Source organism: Neophocaena asiaeorientalis, unplaced genomic scaffold, assembly GCF_003031525.2.
Source record: "Neophocaena asiaeorientalis asiaeorientalis breed wild unplaced genomic scaffold, Neophocaena_asiaeorientalis_V1.1 scaffold424, whole genome shotgun sequence".
Lineage (NCBI taxonomy): Eukaryota > Metazoa > Chordata > Mammalia > Artiodactyla > Phocoenidae > Neophocaena > Neophocaena asiaeorientalis.
The window spans coordinates 3,595,454-3,601,837 of record NW_020174430.1 but is presented as its reverse complement, the minus strand read 5'-3'; the positions used below and the strand labels follow the sequence as shown (position 1 = coordinate 3,601,837).

Genomic DNA, 6,384 nt, shown 5'->3' with positions numbered 1-6,384 from the left:
GTGAGCTGGGGGCCCCTCGGATTCCCCCGGGAGATTCCCGAGGGCACAGCTGGTGCCGTGAGAGCTCAGTGAGCCCAGCTCGGCCCGGCCGGTCCAGCTGTGAGGTCTGGGGCGCTCATGAGCCTCTCTGAGCTCAGGTCCTTATCTGTGAGGAAGCAGCAGTAATAATCCTGCATCACCGCGTTGCCGAGAAGATGAAATGAAAAAGCAGGGGTGAGAGCACTGGGTGCATGCACAGAGCTCTAGAGAAGCAGGCGTGGAATGCCAAGGTGCCAGCACTGCACGGGGAAGACGGGCATCCCTTGCCCTCGGGGAGGCTCAGCGAGGATGCCCGGGGCCTCCGGAGAGGCCAGCGACCTCACTGCCTACACCAGCTCCATCAGCGTCCCGTCATCTGCCTGGATGGGCACGGCCAGCACAACACCATCTTCAGACCCTCATCTTTGGTGCCAGAGATGCGGGAACTAGGTCAGCCCATCCAGGTTGGAGGTGAGGCCCCGGCAAGAGAGCAGCCTGATCTCCTGCCTGGATGAGAAGGCAGGAGGCGGGCACAGAAAACGTGATCTCACTATAAAATCGACAAATACCATTGGTGTGGGAAATAGCAGAGGCACTGAGGAACTCTTTGTCCTTCCGCGGTCTGTGCCGTATTCTTGGGGAACCACAAGTCCTCCCGACGGCCCTTGTCGGCTTGGATCACACGTCTGCACCCAGCCTCGCGGACACATCCACTTAATACAGGTTACTTGACTCAGTGACTGGGAAAGAGCAGGAAAAAAGAGAGGGAACTAAAGGGAAGAAGAGCTGAGCTGTTCTATATAATCCGTTGTGTGGAAGGCCCGAGCTTGCCGGCTTTTGTGCTGATTGGGGCACAATTTAAATTCGACTTCCTGCCTCAAGAGGAATCATAGCACCAACAAACCAAATGCCTTGCACACTTTGCATTTTGGCAGGTTGGCACAGGACAGGGGCACCTGGCTGCTGGGGGCGGAGGTATCGCTGGGTTGGGAGGGGGCCGAGGAACTGCAGAGCTTGGAGGACAGTGCAGTGTTAGGATGGGCCAGATAGTCCAGAGACTACAGGAGAGGAAGCCGAGGCCCAGACGCTCAAGATCACCCAGCTTGTTCGTGGCAGAAGTGGGAACAGCACAAAGATCTTCTGACCCCCAATCTTGAGCTCTTCCCAGGATTGCAAGCTGCCCCCTAAGAAACAATTCCAAAAGGGGACATGACTCCAGAGACAGGCTGAGCTTGCTCAGCTTCTGGCACAGAAGGCGTCCGTCCCAGAGAGAGGGCTACTGAGGACACCCTGAGACCCTGCCGTGGCCTGCAGACGTGAGGGCTTCCCAAGGAAGCAGAGATATGGAGGAAAGTCTGCAAATGCACAGCCTGCCGCTTGGGGCAGAGACCCCGTCTCCAGGCTTCCCCGATGACCCTCCTTTGTCCTCAGGCTTGGTGAGGACCCCAGTCTCCACCTCTGCTGTGGTCGGAGAGGGGGATGGGGTGAGAGCCTTGCTCTGGCTTCTGCTTGTTGGCTGTGCCTCCTGGTCTCCTGCTTGGATGGAGCCAGGAGGGAAAGAAGAATGGAAAGAGAAATAAAAGTAGCTGGAGGATGAAGGATGCCCATCTGCCGTGTAGTGATGGGGCCTGAGGAGGAAGGAGGCTATGTAGGCTCCCAGCTAAGAGGCTGAATCGGGGCTCCCTGGCGTCCACAGGCCCGAGGAGCAGCCCGTGCTTGTGGGAGGTCAGAGAATAGAACAGAAACCTGACAGACTTGGAGCCAGTTAAATCTGGGCTGAAGTCCTGCTGTTCTGGGTCAAATCGCCAACCTCTCTGAGCTCACTCCCTAACACGGGTAGCACTACCAACCTTAAAGGGTTCGAGTGAAGATTCAACAATAAAGTTCCAGCCCAGCTCCTGTGAAGCATCTCAGAGCACAGAAACCAGCACCATGCCCATGATCCTGGGTTACTGGGACATCCGCGGGCTGGTGCACGCCGCCCGCCTGCTCCCAGAGTACACAGACTCGAACGATGTGGAGAGGAAGTACACGATGGGGGATGCTCCCGACTATGACAGAAGCCAGTGGCTGAGTGAGAAATCCAAGCTGGGCCTGGACTTCCCCAATCTGCCCTACTCGATTGACGCGGCTCATGAGCTCACCCAGAGCAACGCCATCCTTCGCAAGCACGACCTGCAGCGAGACAGAGCAAGAGAAGATTCGCGTGGATGTAGAACCAGGTTTTGGATGTCCGCCTGTACATGGCCAGGACCTGCTACAGCTCTGACTGTGAGAAACTGAAGCCTGCATACTTGAAGGAGACCCCTGAAAAGATGAGGCTCTTCTCAGATTTTCTGGGGAAGAGGCCTTGGTTTGCAGGGAGCAAGCTCACCTATGTGGACTTCCTGGCTATAACATCCTGATGTGCACTGCATATGTGAGCCCGAGCGCCTGCATGAATTCCCAAACCTGAAAGACTTCATTTCCCATTTTGAGGGCCTGAAGAAGGTCTCTGCCTACATGAAGTCCACTCACTTGCCTCCAGGCCCTCCGTTTCTAAAGATTGCTATATGTGGGGCAACAAGTAGTGCCCTGGAACCGGGAGACAGGAGTGGGGAGCTGGTGCCCTGGAAAACAGCTGGATCTCGTGCACCCAGAACCATCTGTCTTTTTCTTCCTCCTTCTGTTCACTCTAGATGCCTTCTCGGCCCCCTTATCTCCCTCCCAACTCCCTTTTCATCTATCCTTTAAAGCTTCCGTCCCCACTTTTCTTCAGCAAAGTCCCTCCCCAGCCCACATTGTCCCTCCTGCGCTAAAGACGACCAGATGACCCTTCCCTTCCATGATGGCTTCTGCTGTGGGGAGCCCAGCCAGACCCCTGGCCCATAGCGCTCGCTCTGAGCTCCCAGCCCTGCCCTGAAGACCAGAATTGGCCTGGTGTGCAGGCCCTGCTTCCTGGTGTGGTTCCGGCCCAGCCCTGTCTGAACCCCAGGAAAGCTTTCATCATACCTGCAGGAAAAAGAAAAAAGATTCAGCAATAAATGTACTAGAATCCCTGGAGCGTAGTGGGTGCTTCTAACTGCTAGTTCCCTTCCTCTCATGATCCCAGCTGGCCCAGCCCCCTCGCTTTGCCCTCCAAGCTTCTGAGAGCCGAGACCAGATGACGTCCTCCAGGTGCCCCAGTTGTTCTGGCAGGGGAGGGCCCAGTGATTCCTGTCCAGGGTCTTCTTCCTATGGAGCTTCCTGGAGTCACCGCCAGGCACCAGAGCCCCGGTCACAGACTCTCGGGCGTGTGTCTTAAAGACAATGATGCAGATCCCGGGGTTCGGGAGAAATGTAACTGTTGGTCTAAAGCCACAGGTCACCAATGCACAGTGAGGGGGCACTTTGACCGCGAGGGCCCTGAACCCCAGACCGGCTTGGACGGGCCTGCCCTTGTCTGGAGAGGTGAGCAGGTCATAGCCCCGCAGCCTTGGTCCCTCTGCCACCTGCTGGCACGTCAGTAAGAGATGGATTTGCAGGCAGACAGACGTCAGTTCAAATCTCAGCTTTATCACCTTCTGGCCGCGCGACGTGGGCAAGTGGCTTGGTCTCCCTCAGCCCAGCTCTCTGGTCTCAAAAGGAGGACGATGGCTCACTCGGAGGGCGGCCTCCAAGAGCAAGCCGCGAGAGGCACACCATTTAATCACCACCCAGTGGAGACGACTGGACGGTGCTTCAGACGCTGGTGGTGTTAAGTGGCCCGACAGCCAGACCAGTGACTGGTGGCCTTGACAGTGTACTTCACTAACCTCTGACCTCCTCTGTCCCTTTGCCTCACTTAAATCAGACCCAGCGCCATCAAGTCCCGATCTCTTGATTCCTCTTGTCAGCCTGACACTCCGCGGTCCCCGCATCTTCTGAGTGGCCCTGCTGGAAAAGACCCATCTCACCTGGCCGCTGGCTCACCTGGGGCACAGCAGGTAGGTCTCCCTCCTAGGGTGACTCCTTGGGCCAGGAGCCAGAGGTCCCTGGCAGGAGGGGGCCGGGCCCCCTGGCATCCTGCTTCTGGGGTCGGGCCTCCGCTTGGGAGCTGGCTCAGGCCCGTCACCGGTCGCTCAGCCTCCCGGGGAGCCTGCCGTGTGGAGTGTGTGACCAGCCCTTTGCCCTCTGTGCCCCTGGCCTGCATCCAGCAGACCCGTTCACACCTCAGTCAGCCACTTAGGGAGAAGAAAGAGCAGGGGGAGCTGGAGAAATCTGTCCAGACCCTGATGAATAGTTTCCCAAGCCTGCCAGTTGCCATGGCAGCCAGCTGGGAGCACCGTTTCCAGGGCCCAAGGCGCTCAGACCTGCATAAGGGGCAGCTCTGCTGGGCTGCTGCCCACTCACCTCCCCCACCCAGCCTCCTGGCTCCTTAGCAACTGCCGTCACCAGCGCCATCGCCACCACCGCTGCAGCTTCTGCACTGGCGGCTGGGCCTGGGAGTGGGGCACTGTCCGGGGATGCTCTCGGGGGAGGCAGGGAGTGTGTGTCCGGCAGAGCTGAGGTGCTTATGAGGTTGGGAGGGGAAAGCCTGGGCCAGCCTTGCTGCCACGGCCCCGGGATCCTTCGTGACTACATGGAAAAGCAGCTCGTAATCTTGGGGTTGGATGATCACCCCTGATTTCTAAGAACATGTTTGTGTATCTCTGTGTATGTGGATTTTTCTGAGAAAGAGTTTATAGTTTTTCTCCAACTCTCAAAGAAGACTAAGATCCCCTGTAGGTAAGAGCCGCAATTACGGAGCCTTTTGCTTTCAGAGTCAGAATGATCTCAGGGACTGGTTGATCCACAGGCTTGGGAGGTACGCGCAGAGGAAGGGGTGAGCGCGGCAGCGTAGGGACAGACGGCGTGCTACCCTGGGACCCCCACAGGGGCTGAAACCTACCATCTGCCCCACTGGGGACCTCTGGGAATAGGGGGTGGGGTGACCCTCCTGACCATCCTGAATGTTCCGTCCTTCCCGCCCTCCTCCACCTCGCAGCTCTGCCCCGAGGTCAGCCGTGTAAGCCACGCATGTTTGCTGTGCCCAGGCCCTGAGCTCCGTGTCTTACACACCCTGTCCACAGGGTCCCATCAACCCTCACGCCAGGGGTTACGTTCCCTCACCACTGCTGTTTAGAGACGAGAATATTGAAGCAACAAAAAAGGAAGCCATCTGCCGAGTCGATGCAGTTAGGCGTCGGAGGGGCAGGGGGCCGCGGACCAGGGTGCCCCGGCCTGACCCCAGCCTGCGAGCTCGGGGCCCGGTCTCTGGTCTCCCAGCCACACACCGAGGATCCTGACGAGTCCCACCCCAAAGGAGTTGAAAGAGGCAGCACGACATTCGAAAAGCACTTAGAACAGCCCCTGCCACCAAACGAAGCAGAGGCAGAGCAGGGTCCAGCCACATTCTGTCCGGTTCTGGCGCTCAGGCGCCCCGAGAAGGTGTTCAAGGTGCTTCACGTCATCTCGCCAGGGCCGGACCACGACGTGCGGAGCCCCTGCTCCACACTTGGTACCACAGCACCGAGGTGGGACAGGTGTGTGGGCTCCTGGAGCTGGGTTTCCCTGTCTCCCAGGAGCAGGGGTCACAGTGTACCCTATTTGCTTGGGAGACACTGTGTAGAGTCACTGTTGGCTATGCGCCGGTCAAAGCAAGCGACCTCAGGGAGTCCTTGTAGACTGAGCCATGCTCCAGAGATGTGCCCCTGCCTGTGGCTCAGGGCAGAGAGCCCGGGCTGGTGTCCCTGGGTGGGTGCCCCTGGGCAGGCAGATGGCACGGTGCCTCTGGGTGCCATGTGCCTGGATCAGCAGCCAGAGTGAGGGGGCTCGGCGATTCCGAGGGAGCGGGAAGGCAGCAGGGGCCCAGCCGCCCCAGGCTTCGTTGGCAGGTGGTAGGGGGGCTGGAGAGGGAGGTGAGGGGAGCTGCGGGGGAGCCCTGGAACGCCCCCAGGCCGGGTGGGCTGTTGGCATCCTCTCAGAGGGTGATGGGGAAATGATGGCTTTATTTGTCACTGCTGGGGAGAAGCACAGGGTACCATCCGATCCGCAAGCCAAGGGATCCGTCATCTGCAGGCTCTGGGGGGAGCGATCTCACGGCCCCTCGTCTTGCCCCAGAGGCACACGGTGTTGAGAGCAGACGGTGAGGGGGAGGCTGGTGGGTCCTGATTCCTGAGTCACTTGTCTGCCGGGCTTCCTTTTGGGGGTGCCAGCAAGTACAGCACGCTCCAGCATCTTGGACAAACAAGCAGCCGGATGGCAGGGAGGCGAGGGTCAGACAAAGGAGGTGACGCCGTGAGTGACTCGCACCCAGTCAGGAGCCGTAATCGGAGGTGATTAATCCACGGAGGAGAAAGCCTGGGAGGCATCGCTGACTCAGGGCTG

At 58.9% G+C, this 6,384-nt stretch overlaps 1 pseudogene; it reads left to right on the top strand.

Annotated features, from left to right (window-relative positions):
• Positions 1-1,950: 1,950 nt before the first annotated feature.
• LOC112407526 (glutathione S-transferase Mu 1 pseudogene) lies at positions 1,951-2,588 on the top strand (annotated as a pseudogene).
• Positions 2,589-6,384: the final 3,796 nt, after the last annotated feature.